We start from the raw sequence: 25,970 nt of genomic DNA, 5'->3' as shown, positions 1-25,970 counted from the left end.
GGCACCGGGCCCTCAATAGGACTAGGTGGTGGAGGTGGTGGAGGCGGAACGTGCACTCTCTGTGGCGGTGATAATACCGGAGCAGGAGATGGCACAGAGGTAGGAAACCTCTTTCTGTAGTCAGAGATCATAAACTGCAGATCAAAGACCATGGCTGAAGGAAGACAAACCATCTGTTGTTGATGAGTGTCCTCATGGTAATACTCCTGCTCCTCCATGTCCTGATCGTCATAATCAGAATCCTCTTGATACTTAACATTAAGTTCGGAAGGACTTCTGGCAGCCCAAAGCATGCTATCTTCATCTAAATCCTCCTCCTCATCCAAAAGGTGCGAGGGTGGCAAAGGTTGAACCCTACTGGGCAATGTAAGAGAAGGCGACAGCCTCCGCATAATTTTATGATGAAAATATGAAATTTTGAGTCCTGACGTAGGTGTCGTCGACGAGGCCGTCGTCGGTATAGACGTCGTAGATGAGGAATCGTCGATGATTGTAACAGATGCTGCCATCGACTAGGGACTTTTCGTCGGCGAGGCGGGGGCGTCGACGGAATGGTCGTCGACCGATACACTCTTCGACGACGACGATGCACTCGTCGTCGACGCCAGCATCGTCGACTTCTTGATCGTCAACGACAAAGGGGTACGTGCCGTCGACGAAGACGTCGTCGTCCTTGACAAAAGAAACACCGACGAGACTGATAATGTTGAACTCGTCGTCGTCAAAGTCACTCCAACGGCAATCTGTAGAGATTTCGTCATCGTCAGTGCCATCGTCGACGGGGCTGAGGAAGGCTTTTTGAAAGTGTGCTTTACCCTCGGCGGTGGAGTTAGAGCGTCTGGAGCTGGCTTATTTGACCCTTGAAGGGAACAAGAGTCTTTTGCAGGCAAATCCTTAAGCTTTGGAAACTCTGAAGACTGTTTTTGCGTCTTTTTTTGAGGTTGCTGCATAGAAGCTCCTGGAGAAACGTCTCTGGGCCTTTTCTGAGGAGTTTTTGAAGAAGACTTCGATGAGGTTTCACTCCCCTCAGAGGACAAGGGGTCTTCTTTGTCCTTAAGTTTTTGCAGCCAAGTCAAAAAGCGTTCCCTCAAGATCTTTTAAGGTTTTTATAGAAAAAGACTGATATACCTTGCAGTCTTTAGGAGAATGGTCAGGGCAGTCTTTGTGCTGGTCATCGACGTGCAATCCCTTCTTTTTTGCAAGTCTCACAGGGCCTAAAAAGGCCTTTTTTAGGGGTATCCAACATGAAGACAGTGTGGACTTCACTCAAATAGAGAAAAATCCGAAGAAAATACCTCAAATCCAAAGATATTGAAAGAACCTGAGCAGAGCTAGGTGGAGACTTCCTTAGCACGACGTGTGGTAGAAAATCTGGGGGACTAGAGCTCCTTCCAGGAAGGTTCCAGAGGGTGGTGGCAGCTGTTTGGTTGCTCTCTGGAGTTTGGTCCTTATTACAAAAGGACCTGGATATGTTACTAATTTGAGGCCTTTGGCCTATTACTCTGTATGTCTAATGGAACATTACTTTATTTATGTACCGGGGACTCCCATCCTGACAATGGGGAATGATTCAGGGATGTGAATCTATGAAAGATACCCTAATACTGGATAACAAGGGGTGCCAAGTTTGGCCTCAGTGAGGTCTACATGGCATCACCTTTGCGCAGGGCATGGTGCCGGTGATGGCAACAGTGTAATACGGATCCAGAAAGGACCCACAGGGCCAACTGGCGCAGAGGGAGGTTCCACTGGCATGGTTGGGAGACCTCTCGCCTCCATGAGGCTGGAATGCGCTCCACAGGGAGTTGGTTGAGCAAACAGGCACATCATAGTCTTCTAGAACTCATTTAATTGGGTAGGAGTAGCCCCGGCTCAGGAAGTGTGGGCTAGCGCAGGGCGGAATCAGCTCCACAGAATGACTTCAGGAGCACGTCCTGAAGGCATGGTGTCCTTGTGCCCTGTCTGGGTACTTGGAGTGGCGATACGGGAAGGAACCGCATTTGGAATACTTCTTTTGACTCACTTGAAGAACGGGACCTGGACGAAGAGTCTTCCAGGGAGCAGTTACGAGATAGAGATGGAGAATGGCCCCATCCACGTGACTTTGACCAGCACAGGGTCTTTCTGTGTCAGGTGACGAAAAGCTCTGCCTCGAGGATAGCTTTGGACGAATCCAGGAGCATTCACCGCAGGCCACGGAGTCGAGAGACAACCCAAAACCCCACAGATAGAAGAAGTGGGGATCAGTGACAGACCATTTGTGTGTGACATTCCTCATAAGGCTTAAACCCTGTTGATCTGTTGAGGGACATGTCCCTTGCACACTGGTAGAGTTTGTTGCAAAATAAACCCTCAAAACATGGAAGAAAAACCAGTTGGAGATCAGGGGAGCTCTGGATCGACATCAGTAGGTGTGGACAAAAATAAACCAATTTATTTCTTTTTTTCTTTTTTTATGTCAGTGCACATGGGTGGAACCTTTATAGGCCCACACACAACACATTCAGCATGGACGACGTCGATGCGGAGAAGCAGATGCCACTTCTCAGTGCGGGGATGTAGTGCTTCAAAGAATTCTGGATCCAGTCTATCAAAGGTAAATAACGTATTCGTCTAATTGATACTTCTAACCGTAGATTACGCACCTTATAATAGATACCAAAGCAGTGCCTACCCAAGGTGGCGGGTAGGCGGAGTGGGATCAGTGTCCTTTAAAGGAGTAGTGCTTAGTTAACATATGCATGAATATACACTTCGCAGCCAGGCAGATATCAAGGACAAACACTCGTGCCAAACCAGTTAAGGCTGCATTAGCTCTGGTGGAATGAGGTATCAGACCTTCGGAGGGCTGTTTTTTGGCCAATGCATAGCAGATCTTAATGCAGATGACTATCCACTGTGACAAGGTCTTCTGTACAGCCTTCCCCATTGCTGCAAAGGACCCTACAAAAAGTTGATCAATGTACAAATGTAATCCCTGTTGGAGTGAAACATAGAACCTCCCTCCCCCCCCCCTTTAGAGGGGGGAGAGAGAGGGCAAACAAGCTGGTAGAATGATTATTTGCCCATCATCGAAGGAAGTTACAACTTTTGTCAAGAAGGCCGCCCAAGTCCTCAGCACCAATATGTCGGGAAAAAAACCTGGTGTACGGAGGCTGCACTGACGGTGCTGACTGTTCACTTAAGCGACTAGCTGATGTAAGCAAGCAGCTATGCATAGGCTTGAAGGGTGTAGACGTGATGAACGGCATGACCAAGTGAAAGTCCCACTGTAACATCACAAACTGATTGGAAGGGAACATTTGTGAGATGCCTTTAATAAATCTCAAAACAGGTGATTTAAACAAGGACAAAGGGGCAACAAATAACCCTTCAGGGCCTTGCTGAGCTAAAGACAAAACAAACAAAAAGACGTTTGAAAGCTTTGCATGCACAGGGTCAGTGTCCCGGACACCACACCAGGTTTCAAATTTGATATCCAAGCTCCCAGCATAAATGGATTTCATGGAGGAACATCTTGCAGGGAGGATGACAATCCACCACTTCAGGAGGCAGATTCAACGTAGTCAATTTGCACTCGCTCATTCTTCACACATGGAAGTATAGACTATAAAGATTTGAGTGGAGGACTCCGCACTGTTGATGAGACAGCAGGTTGTTGCAAAGTGGCAGCGTGATCAGAGGACAGATGCACAAAACCTAGAGATCCAGGTACCACAATTTCATGGCCTAAACCAAATCAGGGTAGCTAGGATGACTTATGCAATATCGTTGTTTTACTATCTTCAGAACTTGGGCAGGAGAGAGAGAGAGAGAGAGAGAGAGAGTGGCAGGAAGGCATACTGGAGTTCTTTGTTCCAATGTAGCTGGAATGCATTTCCTAATGTGTTTTCATGAAAACTCCATCATGCAAAACCGTTGGTACTGCACAATCTCAATGTTGAAAACAGCTAACTAGGTGGAAGACACCTGGCACGACCTCAAGATGTAGATGGCACTCATGATCTACCAATATCTGCTCAGCTCATCGGCTCTGGCATTCCGGAAACCTGGTGGGTGGTTAGCGACCAGAAAAAAGCCCCAGCGCTTCAGCCATCTACCTAGACACCAACCATCCTGCCACCAGACACACAACCCCACCCTACCCTGTTTGTTGCAGTGCCAAACGGTGGTGGGGCTGTCCAATAGGACTTGCACTAGTGTACCCTTGATGGACTGCTGGTAGCCTTCATGGCGATACTAATGGCTTGCACCTCCAGTAGAATGATGTGGAGCTGTCACTCAACGGAAGAACAGAGCCCTCAGATGCCCACCACCCCAAGATTACCCCCCACAACTCGGAAGTGACATGTCCATCACCATTGTCAGCTCGGGGAGGGGAGAGAGAGGCCAGCCACAAGACGAATAGTGGTGGTCAGCCACCATGACAGATCTTGAGTAGCGTCCTCCAGGGACCTGGATGGTGTCGGAAAAGTGGCCTTGACTTTGGGCCCACTAGAACTTCATGTTGCATTGCAGGGCTCGCATGTGCCACTTAGCGTAGTATATAAGGGGGATGCATCAGACTAAGAAGCCTCACAACCACCATGGCTGAATCCAGCATCAAATCTGAAAACTTGGATTCATAGACTGAATGTCCTGGATTTGTTACTGTGGAAGAAAAACCTTGATCTCCACAGTAACAAAGATTGTCCCAAAGAAAGAAAGCCACAGGAAGGGGATTAGGTGGAACTTCAACTAGTTTATAGTAAAACCGTACAATGTAAAAAGTCTGCTATTGTCTGGAGGTGGTCCACAACTGAATGTGGCAAGTCCACCTTCTACAGTTAGTCATCGTAGTACAGGAACACAGGGACTCTGGACCTTTGAAGATCGGCAGAGACCACCATCACCCCTTTGGTGAACACCTGAGAGGTGTTGGTGAGGCTGAATGGAAGCACAGCAAATTGAAAATTCCCTTGCTCTCCTTGAACTGCCGATAAAGCCTAAGGGACTGCAGGACAGATACATGAATATACAAGTCCTGTAAGTCCAAGGACATCAACCAGTCTCCCGGGTCCACAGCAGGTAGAACAGGGCCACAGAAAGCATTTCCAATTTACCCTTCCACAGGAAGGCGTTCAGGAGTCAGAAGTCCAAGGCAGCCTGAGGCTCCAGTCCTTTTACAGGACAAGGAGATTGCGGTAATAACAACCCCCAACTAGCTTTAAGGCTGGTACTCTCTCTATGGCACCCTTGGAGAGCAACAGGCAAATCTCCTGAAGCAAGATGGACAGATGCTCTACTGAAATCCACTCTTGAGGGAGCGAAATTTAGTTGGGGGGAGGAAAATAAAGTGGTTAGTTGGCCGCTGTAGCAGAGGAAGAGGAGTTGGAGGACTGGTGCTCCTGGTGACCGGTGCATTGCATGCTGGATCTGCCTGCGCAGACCCGAAATGGCTGAGTTTGATTGCTGCATCACTGGCTGGAAAGGCTGGTCTTCTGCCTAATCACCAACTCTCTGGCTTAGCCCATGAATTTTACGAACTTATGCAGATGTTTTTTGATGGGTGAGAACATTCCCAAAAAGTGCGAAGAAGCTCTGATATCTTTAATGCATTCCAAGTCTACCTTCTCTCCGAAGATGTGAGACCCATCAAAGGGCATGCTCAAGAGTGAATCCTGTACATGGACAGAGAATTCAGTTGATGTCATCCAGACATTTTCTATGGAGGACAACACTGCTATTGATTGCCCCGCGAATGCAGTCTATGGTACCTAAACTGGTGCAGAAAAAATGCTTGGCCGTGTCCTACCGGTCATGTGCCATCTGAGCCAAAGAAGTATTTGGCTCCTTTGCAACTGCCATAAAGATCTCACTGGCCATCTTCCTAATGGCATGTATGTAGCAGCCTAACAAACAGACTGTGTTTATGGGTCGCACAGCCAAACTAATAGAGGAACAAATACATTTGCAAAAGGAATCATTCCTTTTGGATTCTCTAGTGGATGATAGGTTGGAAATAACCCTAGGGCACTGGGACAGGGGAATCTGGAGGTGGCATCCCTCCAACCTCTGGTAACATTAGATCATTTCCCTCTGCTAGATTCCGAATCTTTGGACCGACTAGCTCGCCAAGTAAAATCAGGATCACCATGCGATCCAGCCCCGCCAGAGATAATGTTGTTAGCTAGCCAAGTCGTGCTTCCCACCATAATGAATCTCTTAAATGCCTCCATCACCTCCTGCACTGTCCCACCTGCATGGAAAAAGGCCAAGGTCCGGGCTCTGCTCAAAAAACCTAACCTCGATCCTGAGGATCCCGGCAGCTACCGTCCGATCTCCCATGGGTGAACAAAAGTCTCGAGAAACATGTCAACATCCATCTAATGGACTTTCTCGAGAATAACCAGCTGCTAGACGCCACTCAAACAGGCTTCCGACCTAAGCACGGAACAGAAACCGCTCTGATAGCAGTCACTGAGGAAACTCGAAAGATCTTAGATCAAGGGGGATCAGTGGCAGTGGTCCTCCTTGACCTGAGCGCTGCCTTCGACACGGTCAGCCATGTCACCTTTCTGAGCCGCTTAACGGACGTAGGAATAGTAGGCGGGGCACTGCAGTGGCTCGAATCATTCTTGCGCTCTAGGTCTTTCCAGATTTTTGATGGAGATACTGTCTCAACAAGCAGGCCATTGAACTGTGGAGTCCCGCAGGGCTCCTCCCTAAGCCCTGCGCTCTTTAATATCTATATGAAACCACTGGCTGAGGTTGTTCGTCCGTTTGGCATCAAAATCATCTCATACGCAAAATGACACTCAGCTAATGGTTTCTCTGGCGCAGGAGGACGGCCAATCACCTTCATCGGGACTACTGAAATGCTTGGAGGCAGTTAAGGGATGGATGACATCATCCTCCCTTAAACTCAATGGGGATAAAACGGAGCTGATGCTCCTGGGACCCACATCTCCGGTACACTTCAACTCTCTCTGGCCTCCCTGCCTAGGCAGCCCCCAAAGACAACATAAAGAGCCTGGGGGTCTGGCTGGATAAGGCTCTCTCCTTCAACACTCAGGCCACGAAACTGTCCGCAACTTATTTTGGTCTTCTCCGGATGTTGAGGAAAGTCCTCCCTCTCCTGCCTGTGGAGGCCAAACAGGTAGCCGTCCAGGGCCTCGTTCAATCTCGGCTGGGCTTCAATAATGCCTTGTATCTCGGCGCCCCGGAATACACATTACGAAAGATGCAGATAGTGCAGAACTGCAGCGCCCGAACACTGCTCCAGCTGCCCCGCAGACAATCAGCCAAACCGGGGCTGAACAAGCTGCACTGGTTACCCGTACGACAAAGAATCGCCTTCAAGGCGATGTGCATCTCCCACCAGGCTTTTTGGCGCACAGGTCCAGCAATTGGCCGCCAATTAATAACCCAGTACCACCCCACCAGGAATCTTAGATCAAGTCAGTCTTTTCTGGCCTCAGTGCCCAGAATAAAAAGAGCAAGAGCTGGTGGCAGGATGTTCTCCCGCAATGCCGCCAAACAATGGAACTCCCTTCCCCTCCAACTCAGGTCCAACCCCAACCTCCTCTCGTTCCGGAAACAGCTGAAAACCCTCCAGTTTAATGCCCACCATTAATTCTCCTAGCAGAACCTCTTCTGTTCAGCAAATACACCTTCTATTAGCGCTTGGACGCCCCAGGGCAGCAACCGCGCTTTATAAATACATATTTCATTTCATTATTTCATTTCAAATGAGTTACAGTTCACCTTGGTGTAGTTGAAAAATGAACAAAGTTGAGAGCAAAGTTCAGGATCTGTGTCAGAAGACACAGAAAGAAAAGAACAGACGTCAGTCTGCACTGGTTGTGTTTGGCTGCAACTCCGCGCGACTTTCAGGAAAGTTTAGAATCCACACGGAGAACCACTCGGCCATCTATTGGTGTGTGGGAATACTGCTACAAAAGTCTCTTGATCCAGCCTGGCACTTAGGTGATATTCTAAGTTGAAGAATATGTGGTTAGAAGTATCCATTAGACATATAATGTGTCAAGGTGGGAGTCAGAAAGCTCCCTTTGTCTCTAGTTGGTCCCACATTAAGGAAGTGCCACACCTGAGGTCTCCTCGCCAGATAAGAGGAGAAATCCTAGTCTCCTTAATTAGGTCAAGAAGTTGAAGAAAGAACTTGTTGTCAGCGCAACTAGTGTCAAATTCACCATATGAGGCACCCATATCAATGCAGGAGGCGAGGCCTTCGGGGGTCACAGGGGCTTCACAGCTATCATTTGTTTTGAGTTTGACTAGTGGCTGAAGTTGCTAGGGTAGACAGTCTGGACTAGGACAGATACATGAGCTGCATTGGCTGAAGCACCCCTGTTGAGATTTTGCAGAGGTTAAGCTAATGCTTGGAACGCTAGAGCGGTCTACCCAAGTAGCACTGCTAACCTAAGAGTCTTTTCCTTAGCAGGCTCAATAGAGGAAAAAAAACTTTACCTGTGGCAATAGGAGCTTCTCAGACAGAAACAGTATAATCTGAAAATGACTAATCAGTGTCACTATGGTCGCTGTTTTGAGGATGACTTCTCGCTTATTAGAGTATCAAGAACTGCTAAATGTGCTGGACGAATGGCTGATAAAAAATGCAGGGTGGTTCCAAGACAGCAACAACATCTCCTTCCTTTCCTGATGAGAAAGTTTGGCTTCTCATTCTAAGATGGCCTTCAATTGCACCTGAGCAAAAAAATTACAGACTTCTTTGAGATGTTCGACGTGAGCCTACATTAGATTCTTTACTGGAGTGTGAGGTTTTTATGCCACAACACTTCTGGGACAGCATGCTACCTTAAAGGGCTAGTAAATGTGAAGAAAAAATGAAGGGGTTTGAACCAGTTTGTAAGTCAATGAAGCACTCTAATCAAGGCATATATTGCATACAGAGACGTCTTCAAGGATGCAGTGGTGCAGTTTAAAAACTGTGGCATCAGGATGGATTGTTATATGAATGGAAGAGGATTGTTTTTCTTATGATAAACCAAGAACTTTTAAGTTCCTTATATTTATTATTTTTTATAGCCAGAGTGACACCCGAAATGTTCCTGACGTTAAGGAGCTAAAACAGTGAGGACAAATAGCACCATTCAAAATTGCCCAAATAAACAGGCTGTCAGGGTACATCTAAAAGCTAGATGCTGCTGTAGTGTGCTAATATTCAAGGGTAATGAGGTGCAGCACTTGACGCTAAATGGCAGAAGGTTCAGTTGCCAACTCGAGTCTTCTTCATTCGTGGAACACAGAATAGGAAAAGTGAAGCGAGATAGCAAGCAGATCCAGATGTTTTTAATTCTGATTTTTGAGTCCATAAAAACCGTGTGAGTAATAAACAGGGCCTGTATATGAGGATCTGCATATGCATCTTTATTGGGAGTCTATGCAGACAATCGCGTGCCTTTGTGATGTGATCACATTTGCAGAATTTACAAACCCTAAGGCCAGCCAGGTTTGGGATAAGCTGAAGTTTTTCCAGGAAATAATCCTGGCGATTTTGGAGTAGACTATTATTAGAACAGTCTAAACGTGATGGTGTCAAGGCAGGAGACTATGACAATAGTCTAAAAGTGATTGCGTCAAGGCAGCGAGAACTGTCAAGTTTTTTTTCACGGGGAAAATGGGACAATTTTCTTTAGTGGTCGGAATATCGGAAAACAGTAAAGTATGACCCCCAATAAGGTATGTATAAAGGATCCTGACTAATAGAAACTCCAAGGACTCAGGTTTAGCTTGGGGGGGCGGGGTGGGGGGCACAAGATGCAATCATAACGCAAAGAGTTTTTTCTTAAAAGCAAGAGTTCCATTAAGTTTGCATTTAATTTTAACAAGTTTGCATTCAATCATTCCCGGACTGCCACTAATCCATCCCCTCAACTGCAAAGTGGAACTGGAGGCTACTCGGTTGAATCTGATGATTATTTGTGCATTGTCAGAATAAGAGTCCAATGATCTTATTAGATGAGATAAGGTCCTACAGTTATATTGAAAAGCAACGAGAATCCCTGTGGAACACCACAGTTGATGGGCACACGGTCCGAAATCAAGTTAGCCAATGACACCATTTGAGTATTATTGGTTAGAAACTATTTAAACCATGCTGCCTATTTCGGTCGGTGCTGCAATTGAGATTGAATAGCCTCCAGCGCTAGAATGTTGATGGGAAAGCTTGTCCACTGCTGAGTAAAACCTATGAAACACTAATGAGCCCACTTAAGTATAACCCTGAACAGTCCTGAAGAAAATAGTCAGAGTCCCTGCATCATATCCTTTTTCGGGGGAACTGGGCCAGCTTTAGCGTTGGTGACGCCCAGTGTGACAATCTTTGTTGGCACAGCAACTCCAAATGTCCTCCTTCACGGATTGCTTCGCTACTGCCCTCCAATGGTGCCCCCTCACACATTTATTTTATAGCACTACTCACAATGTAGAGTGTCAGAGAATTTACATCACAAACATATTATACAGCAACAAGGAGTCATGCAAGTGTGAAAATCAGAGTGTAAAACATATAACTGACTAAGAGGACCTCAAGGTGTAGGAGTGATGGCGTCCATACAGGCAGCCATTAGATGATGAGTGCTTGATGTGAAGAAACTAAGGGGCATATTTATTACGTTTTCAAGAGCAGAGTAATCAAAGTTGCTGCACTGTGTTGCGTGAAAAGGAGAGAACACAACAGTGCTATATCTACCAGCATATGGTGCTACTGCTCTCTCCTCTAGTGATGGCGCACCTTAGGCTGCCTTGCGCCAATGCATACTGTTGGACCCGGCCTCGTGGCGTGGTCCTACCCCTCCCGCACGACATCGGCCCTCCACCCAGCCCGGGTCGGCCCTGGGCACACCTCTGCACGACCTACAAACCACCCGATCCGCCCCCCGGCGGCCCCCCACCACTGTCACGGCACCCTTGGGCCGCCCCTGCGTTACCGGTCCGGTGCCCACCAAGGACCCACATTCCAGGCCCGACGCCATCTTGGGCCCATCCCGTCACAGGCACGTGGTCCCGGCCCAGCCGCCACCCCAGCCCCAGCGAGCCCGCCATCGAGGCACCAAGAACCTCCGGGTGGTAGAGTGGCCACTCAACCAGAGACAAGGAGAGGGGAGTTTCGATGGCTCTCCAACCATCCCCGGACGCCTGGTAGCGATCGCCCTCTGGCCTCCCTGGGCGCTGGCTCCACCCCCCTGCTGGGTGTCTGGACACCATCATCCCGGTCCCTCTGACCCCCAGGCGAGAGGGTCCGGACATCAAAGGACTCCAGACCTATATCTGGGCCAGCCCCGGAGTCGGACGGCAGTTGTATCACGGAGTCGAGAAGCCCTGCTGACGCTGTCGGCTGACCCTGAGACGAACTCATCTGATTGCCCTACCTGGAGCCTGCTGGCGCTGCCGCGGTCCACCGTCGCTGTAACCACCTTGGAGCCTGCTAGCGCTGCCGCGGCCCACCATCGCTGTAACCACCTTGGAGCCTGCTGGCGCTGCCGCGGTCCACCTTCGCTGTAACCACCTTGGAGCCTGCTGGCGCTGCCGCGGCCCACCTTCGCTGTAACCACCTTGGAGCCTGCTGGCGCTGCCGCGGTCCACCTTCGCTGTAACCACCTTGGAGCCTGCTGGCGCTGCCGCGGTCCACCTTCGCTGTAACCACCTTGGAGCCTGCTGGCGCTGCCGCGGTCCATCTTCGCAGTAACCACCTTGGAGCCTGCTGGCGCTGCCGCAGCCCAACCTTCCGGAACCCCCCAGCTCGAGGATTGAGAGCTGTGCGTAGGGTCTCCTTGCCACCGACCATCTATAAGACTGTCCCGCTACCTGACCCCTTGTCACAAGACTTTCCCGGTCCCAGGATCGGCTGTATATATTGAAACGATACTTATTGCCAGATAAAGCTTGAAAACTCTATGTACGTGTTGTGTACTTTTGCAGTGGTGTAGTTACTCTGCTGTACGATTCTAGAAGAGGGCCCCCCGTCAGAGGCCCCCTCGACATCGCTCGGTCCCTTCTCCGAAGGAGGGGTAGACCTAGGGGTGGTCAGTCAGACACCTTCTGCCGCCCCCGGGTTCGCCTTTCTAACGTTGGTGGCAGGCGCTGCGATCCGAGCTCACGCAAAATCGTACAGAGAGGGATCTACCCGCTACAGCGAAAAAACACACGGAGACCATGACGACCCAAGGAACAAATCCATCGGCCGAATTCCAGAAAGAAAAGATGGAAGAATACAGCCACAAAGAACTAAAACAATTCTGTAAAGATATGGGTATCGCTACCACTGGCCTGAATACAAAAGAGGACTTCAAATCGGCCCTACAAGCCTGGGTGGAAACCCGAGACGGGCCACCCCAAGAGGAGAATAAACAACCGGAAACCAGCGCCCCCCCGACGGGGGAAAGAACCACTACCCTAAACACGGACCTCATCTATGAAGACGCTCGAGAACGAGAGCGCAACCGGCTACACGAATTGGAACTTGCACGACTCCGGTTAGACGGAGAACTCCAGCTAGCAGAGCGAAAGATAGCCCTTGAGCAACTACGGCTGGAGGGGGATCTAGAAGAAAAACAGAGACAACGTGACCTCGAAGAAAAACGATTAGCCTATGAACACGAACGAGGCCTGAAAGAACTCGAAATCAAAGCCAAACTAAGCGAAGATAGCACAGCCGGGGCCAAGACCTCGGCCCCTCCCGTGGACACCAAGGTTCACCTACCGAAAGATGTAGTCAAAGAATACTACAAGAACGACGACATCCAACAGTGGTTCAAAGCCTACGAGGTGGCCATGACCGCCCATCGGGTGCCCCTGAAGGACTGGGGCGCCGGCCTGTGGGGAAAATTCGTCAACGAAGGGAGGGACGCCCTGCTGGAACTCCCTGACACCGAAATGACTTCCTAAGAACACATGAAAACGGCCCTACTCACACGCTACGGACTCACCCCCGAGATGTACCGGCAGAGGTTCCGAGACTGTAAAAAAATCCCCGGTACAACTTGGGTGGAATATGTGAACTTTTTTAGCAGAGCCTTCGAGGGGTGGGTCAAAGGCAGTCAGGTCACTACCTACCAGCAGTTGGTCGACCTGATATTATGGGAGCACCTCTCCAACAACTGCTTCATTGAACTACGACAACACCTCCTCGACAGCAAGTTGACCGAGCCGCGAAAGCTAGCGATTGAAGCAGATCGGTGGGCGAGCACCCGGGTCCACCGGAACCCCACAGGAGAATACGGACGAGGGTCCCCGGGGAACCACCGGCCGCGAGGCGGCGGGTCAGGCATCAGCCGAGGCCGAGACCTCCCGCCGGGGTCTTCGCCCGCCTCCGCTACCCCAGCCTCCGGCCCGACCGGGACCACGCCCCAACGTTACGTGCCACAGATGCCAACGGCTGGGTCACTATGCCAATGACCCTCTCTGCCCCATGAACCAACGGCCTGGCACCACCGCCCCCCCCCCCGGTCGACAACTCACTGCAGCCGCTCTACGCGAAGAAAGAGATGAAGAAGAAGAGGTCCCTATGGAACCAGAAGAATGGGAGTCCGCGGCCATGTGCCTCGCCTCCCTGGGCGACAAAGACATGATCCCCCGAGACCAGATTCCGATCAACACCCAGAAGTACCGCCAGTGGGTCACCATCAACGGACGCCGGGCCGAGGCTCTCCGTGACACAGGGGCCAGCATAACCGCCGTCCGCTGCCATCTGGTGACCCCAGAACACATCTTGCCACACGTTCTGTGCCCTGTCCGGTCAGCGGACAATTCCGAGAGCCTGTGCCAGATGGCCCGCATCCCCTTCGAGTGGGGAGGGGTGTCCGGCATGCTGAAAGTCACCGTCCCAGACGATGCCCCAGTAGACTGCCTCCTAGGGAACGACCTGGAAAGTTCCCCCTGGGCACAAATCGAACGACGAGAGCATCTGGGGATGCTAGGCCTTCCTGAATGGGTTTGCATAACGACCCGATCCATGTCCACCCGGGACGCCATCCCCACCGAAGCCAATCTGCTCGAAGAACCGGAATGGCCGGCACCTCCGCCACCCGCCACTGCCACAACCGAACCCGAACTGGGGCCGCGGGACCCCAGCCATGAAGAACTTTCCGAGCTCGGGCCCCTTCCCGAACTAGCCCAGTGGCGCCAAGAAGGGGGCCCCACCCATGAGCAGTTCCGTCAGGAACAAAGGACCTGTCCTTCCCTTGAGGGACTCCGACAACAAGCCGCCACCCAAGCCACAGGAACCCCCTCGGGGTCCCACTGGGTCTATTGGGACCAGGACCTCCTATACAGCGAACAGAAAATCGCCGAGCTGGGGGCCGGCCGAGTGCTAGTCGTCCCCCTCCCCTTCAGGGGTTTTCTCTTAAATCTGGCACATGATGTGCCCCTCGCTGGGCACCTGGGGCAGGACAAAACCTACAACCGCCTGGTGACCCACTTTTATTGGCCGAAGATGCGCAGCGATGTGTACAACCACTGCCGAACCTGTCCGACCTGCCAAGCAAGTGGAAAGAGTGGGGGGAAAATCAAAGCCCCACTCCAACCGTTTCCCGTGGTGACCACTAACTTCGAGCGAGTAGGGATCGACATCGTGGGGCCCCTGGATCCTCCAACCTCTCAGGGGCACCGCTTCATCCTTGTCCTGGTGGACCATGCCACCCGCTACCCGGAAGCTATCCCTCTCCGGACTATCACAGCCCCCGTAGTGGGGCGAGCGCTCATGGGGACCTTCTCTAGAGTCGGCTTCCCCCGAGAGGTCGTAAGTGATCGGGGCACAAACTTTATATCAAAATATATGCGGTCCCTATGGCAACAGTGCGGGGTCGCCTATAAGTTCACCACCCCGTATCACCCTTAAGGGAATGGACTAGTAGAACGGTTTAATAGGACCCTGAAAGGAATGATCAAGGGCCTAGAAGAACCACTCCGGCGCAAATGGGACGTTCTGCTGCCGTGCCTCCTGTTCGCCTACCGGGAGGTACCCCAGAAGTCCTTGGGGTTCAGCCCTTTCGAACTATTATATGGACACCCTGTGCGAGGCCCCCTCTGCCTGGTCAAAGAAGACTGGGAGCTGGCCCCCTCCGATGCTCCACCCGATGTTTTCCGCTACTTCTTGACTCTCCGCAACCAGACTCGGAAGTTCCGGGAACTGGCCGAAACCAACCTAAAAGCCAGTCAAGAGGAGATGAAGCGCTGGTATGATGAAAACGCCTCGTCCATTGAATTCGAGCCGGGCCAACAGGTCTGGGTCATGTCCCCAGTCGACCCTGGCGCCCTCCAGGACAAATGGACAGGGCCCTTCCGTGTGGTGGAGCGCAAGAGCCCCGTCACCTACCTAGTGGACATGGAGTCCCCCCGGAACCCCCTCCGGGTCCTACACGCCAACCGGCTCAAGCCCCACTTTGTCCGCACCGAACTGAGCCTGTTGTTGGCTACCGATGACGGAGCAGAGGACGACTCCGAGCCTCTACCAGACCTCCTGAGCACCTCCGAGAAAGATGGTTCGGTCGAAGGGGTCTCCCTCTCTCCCACGCTGACCCCCAAGCAGCGCCAGGACTGCCAGAGACTGCTGGGTCAATTTGAGAACTTATTTTCCCTCACCCCCGGGGTCACACAGTGGTGTGTTCACGACGTTGACACTGGGGACAGTCCGCCCGTGCGGCACCGAGCCTACCGAGTCCCCGACCGAGTGCGGGCCTGCATCCAATCCGAAGTTTCCAAAATGCTAGCCCTAGGGGTAGTCGAACCCTCAGACAGTCCATGGGCCAGTCCCGTCGTCCTGGTCCCTAAGGCCACCGCCCCCGGAGTGCCCCCGGAGCTGCGGTTCTGTGTCGACTACCGGGGGCTGAATGCAGTCACCAGGACCGACGCCCATCCCATCCCCAGGGCGGATGAACTGATCGATCGCCTGGGAGCCGCCAGGTACCTCAGCACCTTCGACCTCACGGCCGGATACTGGCAAATCGGCCTCACGCCAGGAGCCCAGGAACGGTCCGCGTTCTCGACCCCGGATGGCCACTACCAGTTCAAAGTGATGCCCTTCGGCATGAAGAACGCCCCGGCCACCTTCCAGAGACTCGTGAATAGGGTGCTGGCGGGGCTGGAAGAGTTCAGTGCCGCCTATCTCGACGACATTGCAGTGTACAGCCTTCATTGGGATGAACACCTGTCCCACCTCTGGAAGGTCCTGACGGCCCTCCAACGGGCCGGACTAACAATAAAAGCCAGCAAGTGCCAGATCGGTCAAGGGTCCGTGACCTACCTGGGACACCAAGTGGGGAGTGGCCAAATGGCTCCCCTTCAACCTAAGATCGACGCCATCCAGGCCTGGGAACCCCCCGTCACCCAGACAGCCGTCCGAGCCTTCCTGGGGCTCACGGGCTACTATCGGCGGTTCATAAAAATCTATGGAAGCATTGTGGGGCCCCTCACAGAACTAACCTCCAAGAGACTACCCCCAAAGGTGAACTGGACCCCCGAGTGCCAAGTAGCCTTTGAGACCCTCAAAACTGCAATGTGCACCGCCCCGGTGCTCCAGGCCCCCGACTACAGCCCAGAGTTCATCGTCCAAACTGACGCCTCGGAACATGGCGTTGGGGCAGTCCTCTCCCAAATGACCTCGGACGGAGTCGACCGTCCGGTGGCCTTCATCAGCCGGCGCCTGCTGGCTAGAGAACAACGATGGAGCACCATCGAGAGGGAAGCCGTCGTATGGGCCCTAAAGAAGCTCCGGCCCTACCTCTTCGGCACCCACTTCCGAGTACAGACCGACCACCGGCCCCTGCGGTGGTTGATGCAGATGCAAGGCGAGAACCCGAAGTTGCTGCGTTGGTCCATCTCCCTCCAAGGGATGAACTTCACCGTGGAACATCGCCCTGGCAACGACCACGCCAACGCTGACGGCCTCTCCAGATTCTTCCGCCTTGGCGAGGAGAATCCCCAAGAAGATGGGTGACTCCCCCCTGCCTTCAGCTGGAGGGGACGTGTGTTGGACCCGGCCTCGTGGCGTGGTCCTACCCCTCCCGCATGGCGGGCCCCGGACGACATCGGCCCTCCACCCAGCCCGGGTCGGCCCTGGGCACACCTCTGCACGACCTACAAACCACCCGATCCGCCCCCCGGCGGCCCCCCACCACTGTCACGGCACCCTTGGGCCGCCCCTGCGTTACCGGTCCGGTGCCCACCAAGGACCCACATTCCAGGCCCGACGCCATCTTGGGCCCATCACGTCACAGGCACGTGGTCCCGGCCCAGCCGCGACCCCAGCCCCAGCGAGCCCGCCATCGAGGCACCAAGAACCTCCGGGTGGTAGAGTGGCCACTCAACCAGAGACAAGGAGAGGGGAGTTTCGATGGCTCTCCAACCATCCCCGGACGCCTGGTAGCGATCGCCCTCCGGCCTCCCTGGGCGCTGGCTCCACCCCCCTGCTGGGTGCCTGGACACCATCATCCCGGCCCCTCTGACCCCCAGGCGAGAGGGTCCGGACATCAAAGGACTCCAGACCTATATCTGGGCCAGCCCCGGAGTCGGACGGCAGTTGTATCACGGAGTCGAGAAGCCCTGCTGACGCGGTCGGCTGACCCTGAGACGAACTCACCTGATTGCCCTACCTGGAGCCTGCTGGCGCTGCCGCGGTCCACCGTCGCTGTAACCACCTTGGAGCCTGCTGGCGCTGCCGCGGCCCACCTTCGCTGTAACCACCTTGGAGCCTGCTGGCGCTGCCGCGGTCCACCTTCGCTGTAACCACCTTGGAGCCTGCTGGCGCTGCCGCGGCCCACCTTCGCTGTAACCACCTTGGAGCCTGCTGGCGCTGCCGCGGTCCACCTTCGCTGTAACCACCTTGGAGCCTGCTGGCGCTGCCTTCTGGCGCTGCCGCGGTCCATCTTCGCAGTAACCACCTTGGAGCCTGCTGGCGCTGCCGCGGCCCAACCTTCCGGAACCCCCCAGCTCGAGGATTGAGAGCTGTGCGTAGGGTCTCCTTGCCACCGACCATGTATAAGACTGTCCCGCTACCTGACCCCTTGTCACAAGACTTTCCCGGTCCCAGGATCGGCTGTATATATTGAAACGATACTTATTGCCAGATAAAGCTTGAAAACTCTATGTACGTGTTGTGTACTTTTGTAGTGGTGTAGTTACTCTGCTGTACGATTCTAGAAGAGGGCCCCCTGTCGGAGGCCCCCTCGACATCGCTCGGTCCCTTCTCCGAAGGAGGGGTAGACCTAGGGGTGGTCAGTCAGACACCTTCTGCCGCCCCCGGGTTCGCCTTTCTAACACATACCAATGCACAATAGTGCATCTGTGTGTGATGTCAAGAAAATAAATCTTCTCTCCAACTTTACATCTGGCTCAAACAGCCATAATATTTTGATGTAAATCCCTGCCTACCAAAGTTAGTTGATAAGGATTTTGGGTCAAAATCCATGGATGGCTGCATGGAAACGTCCCCCAAGGAATGCCTGCTTGAAGCAAAATAGCACATCGTGCTCTTTGTGTTACTTTACGGCTACTTTCCACCACAATTCGGGATTTGTGTTGGAAAATAAATCCCAAAACTACACTTTGAACCAGGTTTACACCATTTTTGTGATGCAAACCAGGAATAAAGTGTTTGTAAATCTGCCCCATAAATGCAGAATTTGAAACGCAACGATGATTGGGTGTGTCATACTAATAACATGATGTAACTAACCATAGCAACCCCTTCTAGCGACTTCAGAATAACGAAAAGATTGAGGGAAAAAAAACTTCTATATGTATGCCTCGCAAATTGCATGCAGTCCTTTGATGCCAGTCTGTAATTCAATGAGTTGCATTAGAAGGATTGTAACTTATGAACTCAAAGTAACAAAAGGATCTCTGCAACAACAGCAGTAACCCACTGAGCTATCAATAAATCCAAATCCGTGAACTGAATGTTGCAAGTTGTGCTGTGCAGCTGGAACATTCACACACTATGCAACTTTATCATGAGTTACAACTCTAACTAGACTCAGCACAGATCTCTTGATTAAGTGCAAAGTGCATAAACAACCAAAGTTATCATGCCGTTGTTAGTAGCCCCTGAAAATGCTGATCACACAAAAATCTATGTAGGCTGCTCTTACCTCACCTCAGCATGTCAAAGAGCATCCCTTTTGAACTTGGCGCCTGGTGTGGTGGCACCAGTCGCACCACCCTAAAGCCAGCAGATGAAAAACAAAGATGAAAGCCTGGAATATTTCTCTGATTAACCAGAATACAGACAGGGGCAATGTAAATTCTCTCGTGTGGCACCTAGATAGAAGTACTCCTTGCTTGAAGGAGGGTAGAAAGCCAAAAGGTTACTGTACATACCACTCTGAAAGTGAGCTCACATGTCCCATGTGGGTGAAATATAATGTGCTGCAGGATATTGCTTCCGTAACATTCTGTTGTGAGGCGCTCCATTTTACAGTCTTTTGTTCTGTGAACAATGAAGATTTGATCGCCTCCTCTGAGAAACTAAAATTCATAAAGACACGTACCCACTATATGGAGGTGTAGATGGAAACACAGACAATATACAAATGCTGTCACTATTGGAACTCCTTCATGGGCCCACTGGAAGAAGAGATCCTTGTAAAAATCCCAATCACAACTTAAGCAAGTTTACCCTTGTTGGTGTGAAATTAAGACAGAAACACGGTAGGGTTTTCCACATGGTTGTAGATTATGATGTATAGGGACTTTGTCATTTACTATGAACGTATAGCAAAGCGTTGTTTACTAAGTTTGGGAGAACTGACCATTCCTAGGAAATGACAGGCGCCTGACTTTCTTTATACTGCCAGATAGGAAACAGAGACCTAAAGCAAGACTCTCTCTATGCATTGACTCAAAGGCTCATTCATGACACAACATGCTGGAGAATCTAGCTTCGTTCATGCCATGCTTAATATCTAATTAAAGATGTTCTAGATCTCGACCAATGTTTCAAGTGTCAACATTTGAGCCTATTGCTTTTATAGCCTCCCTCAAACTACCCCTTTCAGGTGTTTTTGACAAAATAAAGTAATGTATGCGAATACTTAAAAATATGTACTGAAAGATATTGCAGATATATCTGGAGAGCTTCAAACCCTTTGTGAGAATTGCAAATTTCTTAGATTGACAGTCAGGCAAACCAGATTGCACGTCCCACACTATTCCCTTGTAGTAAATTCGGTGCTCACAATCCTTTGGGAATACTCTCGAGTGTCATCGATCAATATTGATTGGAGCAAGAGTGAAGCTTGAGAGACATGGAGGAAGGAGGAAGTGCGGGGCATACGAAGGTGTACAAAATAACTACCCGCGGATGACCCAATGGACAATAACAGCTATCTGAGAGCTTAGTGACATCACACAGGCCTGGCAACGGCCTAGCTAAGATGATATCGGCAATGCTAGGGACACTGCATTTAAATCAGGTGAGCGAGTAATGCATTTAGAATTCAAAAATGACCCAGAACGAAAAACACTGGCACTAGTGTTGTATGTTCTGTTTATTATGCTAAGCAGCTTGCCTCGCTTGGAAATCAATCACAGTGTAGTGCCCTGAGGGAGCGCTGCTTATTTACCACTAATTCCTACACGGTAAATGAGCCAAGTGCATGGTTAGGGTACCCACAATTTATTCATTAGAGTAACATTTCACGCTTCCAACTCCAAACCGTGAGCCAGCGACAAGAGGCTGAATCGGGCACCACTGCAGTCAGATTTAAAATGTCTGCTTCATGTTGGTTTGCAAAATTCATCAGCAATCCGGTAAACCGCAACTTGCGCAAGAGTCTGATACATACATATACATACATCTAGTTAATGATCTGTAAATAAATCACAGCCTTAAGAAATGAAACTAAGAAAAACAAGAACGCAGAGTGCAAAAGCGATTTGCTTTTCCCATTACTGGTCTTTTTAGGCGGCGACTGATTAGAGTGAACAAGTTTCTTTCTTAACCGCATCACTGAGCTCGAGATTAAAACATTAAAAACTGTTTTTAGGCAGTGATCCAACGCCGGTGTTGGGAGCGCCAACCTTCCCATCTGCCCCAGCTGCAGCCTGCACCCGGCGGGGGTCCGTCGTGCAGACACTCCTCGTGAAACCAGAGGCCATGGTAGTGCAGAGGAGGCCTGCAAGCAGACGGAGGAACTATTCCAACTCAAAAGGGGGCGGGTGTAAACCCACCAGTGACCTTTACAATTCAGTGGAGCGGTGACCAGACACACGTTTAACGGACACCTCTGCTCTACGTCAGAATGTGGAGGAATACACTTGTACAATAATCCCCAAGGCTCATCCCTATAATTACTGTGAAAAGGCCGGACAAACAGGGCCTCCTTCCCCAAGGAGCCTTAAGAACGATAATACTATCTAAGGTACTTCCTACAAAGAGGTCACATTAAAAGCAGGGTACTTGGACAAAAAACATAGGGCAAGGCGGCTGGCAAAGATCGATTTAAGAGCTTTAATGTTGAGAGGGCGACAGATGGGAGCTCCTTTCAGAATACTACACTGCACACCTTCACCACGAGGTAGACTCATCCAGATAAAAATTCTGATGGGCAGTTTCATCGAAATGTGTAGTCATTTAAAGCTACATGCGACCTACGCTATAATTTAATTTTATACACATATACTTTGAAGGTTAACACATTTCCTGCCGGAATGAAACTAAAAAAAATAAATTTGAAATGCATTTCATCCAGGAATCTTCCCAAACTCGCTCTGGCTCACTAAGGCAGGCCAAGCGCCAACCACGCTGGGCTTCCGCCTGGAGCAGGAAGGACGCAACACGTGCGTCACGTCTCCCTGGCTGAGGTCTTCAATTTGGCAGATTCGATTTGAGGAGCTTCGAGTTGCATCCTTGCTGCAGTCGGATGTTCGCAGCCTGCAGGACCCCCCGTGGTGCTTTCCGTTGTCACCTCAGGTGGCCCATACGCAGTCGACTCTTGGGCACCACGGTTACACATGGACGGAGATACTTCCTCCATTAAAAATGATCCTCTTGGCCACGGAGATGGATGGAATGCCAGATCTAAGAGGAGAGAAACGAGGGGACAATAACTGCTTCTTAGAATAAACACCACAACAGAGAGTAAACGATATTCATGATAATTCACTACAAAAAGGAAATACGTGAGCATTGCCCTCACATGGGACAACACAGACTGTCTTTGAATTAACATCGGGTCATTGATCAACGCATATGCTACAGCTGGGACAATGCCTAACTAGATGTCAGGTGTCGAACTGTTCATTCTTAATATTGAACTGTGTTAGCCCACGCAAAGGCACATTTTTTATTTCGTCTGTTCACTAAAACCATTAGTGTCCTGATACAAAGTAATGAATGACTATTTAAAAAAAAAAAGAAATTAGGCTCAACACATAGAATGAAGTCCATGTGTTGAGGAATACATGCTACTAATTTGGGGTTTAAGGCTAATAAGGACACACATTCACAGGCATATAATTAGGCCCCCCTCTCATTGGCCTTAACATGACCATCCCTCCCCCTGCCAAAATCAATGACGTCAGATTGGTCTGAAAGAATTGTCCTAGATTCATCAAACACCCAACCGGCACTGTACGAAGTTCTGCTTGTGCTAGATGGACAGAAGTCTGGTAGAAGGTGGATGCTGAGAACACAAGTCACTATCATAAGTAACCACCTGAAAATCTAGATACCAGTTTGTTTCTTTTAGAGCACTAAGTCGACACCCAAAACACACCAACTTTTGGTTTTAGTTTTGTTTATTTTCTCTCCATTTTGTAGATATACAAAGAAAATGTGTGAAATGCTCAGTTTAGGACTACCAATTGAAGAGCCAGTTTGCCGAGTAATTTAGCCTTAACTTCTGTGAAACTGGCATTCTTCTAAACTATATGGAAGGATATACAATTATATACAACTGAGGTGATGCAGCAAGTAAAGATTTTCCAACAACCAACCTAAAAACATTTTTTTTAAGAGTGTCTTAGACTGTTGGTATCCGCGCTGCAACTTATATCCAAAGCGGTACAAAAGGGAGTGGTGATGGACGGAGCATCTGAACCAATCAAACACTCACACCCAGTCAACAGACATGGCCATATGCAAATCAGTCTGACCCTGTGCCTCATGGGAACAGTCCATCCTGAACTGCAAGCCCCCTTTTGTACCGCTTTGTTCGCTATAAGTTGGCAGGGTAGGCTCAGACGTGAGTCCCTTGCTCACTTTGCCACTGGATTCAAACAAGCCTGGCTGAAGACGGCTGTAATGCCAGAAACCGGTCCTAGGAAGCTTGAATCTGGTCCAGGGAAGGTATAGCTTGGCAGTTCGGGCTGGACTGTTCCCATGAGGCACAGGGTCAGACTGATTTGCATATGGCCATGTCTGAACTGGGGTGGCAGAGTGGGCTAAAGAACGGTGATGGATTAAACCCAGATCTGTTGACTGGGTGTGAGTGTTTGATTGGTTCAGATGCTCCGTCCATCATCACCCGCTTTTGTACCCCAACCTATATCCAAGGCACACCGACTATAAAAAGATGCCCTGAGCTGCCCAAGTGGCTGCCCCGAAGAGGACAACATGAGGCATTGTCTTGGCAATTACTACATTGACAAGGATGCGAATTGGTGAAGAAGATCCGACTGTATAGACATCTGGATAGTACCAAACAATGAATTAAAGGCCTTCAAGACCTGCTTTACACATTAAATCCCCATATAGTACAAAGAGTATTTCTGATCATCTAAAGGCATTGGTTCGATACACAGAACCGGAGAGGTGTTTCAAATCTGAATTTGGGAGTGTCCTATGAGCATCTGCATACGCTTTCAGATGGAAGTAAATAATTTACTTACCTGTAACTGTTGTACTGCAGTATTGGTATATTTTATAGATTCACATGCCTGTGTAATTCCCGGTCGTCGAAGTGAGAGTCCCACAGTATTATATCAAAGCAATCATATTAGTAGCATAGGCTACAATGGCACTAGGCCGTGAATTTAAAAACCTATATGACCTTTTTTGAAAAAATGACCAAACTTAATCTACAACCAACAGGCAACAGCACCCTCTAGAACCTTCCCCACAGAGGCTAGTTCCCTCAGATTTTCAAGCACATGTGGAAATAAATATAATGTTTAACCACAAGAACCCCAGAGAAGACCTAGGGAAGGGAACTAGAGGCACGGGGTGCTAGGAGTAGGCAGCCTCCAATCTATAATGTTTAACACAAAAAGAGCCGCTCCTAGTGTGATGACCTAAGTGCTACAGTGTTATCTTGAGAGTGCAGGCATCTCACAAAAAGTGAAAGACTGGTCTCACACACCACCTGGTGTCATGCTTCATCATTTACTAGTCCTCGCCCTCTAACAGTTCTCCCGCCTCCTGGGAGGAGGGTGGATCACATATGAATCTATGAAAGATACCAATACTGGAGAACTACAGTTACAGGTGAGCAACTTATTTTCTTCTCCAGTATTGGATCTTTCCTAAATTCACATGCTTGAATCAGAATAGTTAGCAGTAAACAAATACATATTAGCATACTATAATAATGCAAATATTGTCAATAGTTGTAACAAGCATAATGAAATCAAAAAGCAGAACAAGAGCGGATGGTGGGGAAAGAAATGCATAAAAGGAAAGAGGCTCACCTTACTGAAGAGATAGCGCATCTCAGCCTGTCCCACTGCTGTATCAGCTTAGCCTGTAGCACCCAGGTAATAATACTGGGTAAAGGTATGCCTGGTGGACCATGAGGTTGCTCTGCAGATTTGCTGAATAGGAACACAAGCAAATAAAGCTGTGGATGTAGAAGCAGCACTTGTTGAATGAGCCTTGACTCTAGTCGTTAAGGGTCGTCCTGCAGCGTTATGGCAGATTTGAATGGCGTTGCAATCCACCTTGCAATGGAAGATTTAGAGACTGGTAGTCCTTTATTCAAATTGCCACAGGCGATGAACAATTGATCAGATTTACAAAACTGTTTTGTTCGGTGTAAATAAAACGTAATGCACCTTTTAACAACCAAAGTAGGCAGAGATCGCTCCGCAATAGTTTGTGGGTTTGGAAAGAATGTCTTTAGTACAATAGGTTAGTTGAGATGAAAATCCGAAGGTACTTTTGGTATGACTTTAGGGTTAGTCTTTAAGATCACTGTCTTTTTTGAATTGCATGAACGGTTGTTTTATAGTGAATGCTTGCAATTCACTAACTTTCATTGCTGATGTTAGTGCTAATAGCAGAGCAGTCTTCCATTACAGAAATTTCAACTGTCTCTTGTGGATTGGCTCAACAAGGCCTTTCATTAACTGACTTAATACCACATTGAGATGCCAAGAAGGAGGAGGCTCTTTCACCGGTGGAAAAGCTCTAAAGAGTCCCTCGAGGAACTGTTTAATTTATCTCGCAGACCATAGAGATGAGGAGTTCCCCGTTCTCCTAAAGCAATATATTGCTGCTAAATACAATTTTATTGATGAATGTGCAAGGCCAGACTTGGCTAACTGAAGAAGATAAGGTAAGATCTGTGCAGGTGTTACGAGGAATAGATGTAATTCTTTTTCTTGACACCATGCACAGAAACGTTTCCACTGACATTGAACTGACTTCTTCGTGGAGTCTGCTTGTGCTTTAGGGAGTATTTCTCTGCAGTCTTTGAGGATATCTAATGGTCCGAGCCCATGGTCATCAGGATTCAGGTCAACAAGTGAAGAGAAGTCGGGTTGGGATGAAGTACTTGGCCCTTGTTCATGGATAGTAACGTCAGAGTAGATGTCAGAAGAATGTGATTTTGTTCAGAGAGAAGGAAAAGTTCTGTGTACCAGAATTGCTGAGGCCATTTTGGAGCAATCAGGATTAATCGGCATGGTTCTCTCTTAAAGCGAAAGCAAATATTTTCAACCATCCGATCAAAAAGGCATTTCCCCACAATCCTTTCTGGGGATGCCAGTTTGCGCCGTATTGGCATTTTGTG

General features: G+C 49.8%; 1 protein-coding gene across 1 annotated transcript in view; it reads right to left on the bottom strand.

The window, feature by feature from the left end:
* Positions 1-20,489: 20,489 nt before the first annotated feature.
* Positions 20,490-25,970, bottom strand: part of SEC23IP (SEC23 interacting protein) — a 374,919-nt gene continuing 369,438 nt past the window's right edge. Inside the window, exon 19 of the mRNA XM_078643931.1 lies at positions 20,490-22,039. The gene's annotated coding sequence lies outside the window, so the exon portion shown is untranslated. The remainder of the gene's footprint in view (positions 22,040-25,970) is intronic.

This window comes from Lissotriton helveticus, chromosome 5_1 (assembly GCF_964261635.1).
Source record: "Lissotriton helveticus chromosome 5_1, aLisHel1.1, whole genome shotgun sequence".
Lineage (NCBI taxonomy): Eukaryota > Metazoa > Chordata > Amphibia > Caudata > Salamandridae > Lissotriton > Lissotriton helveticus.
This window is presented reverse-complemented; position numbering and strand designations above follow the sequence as displayed.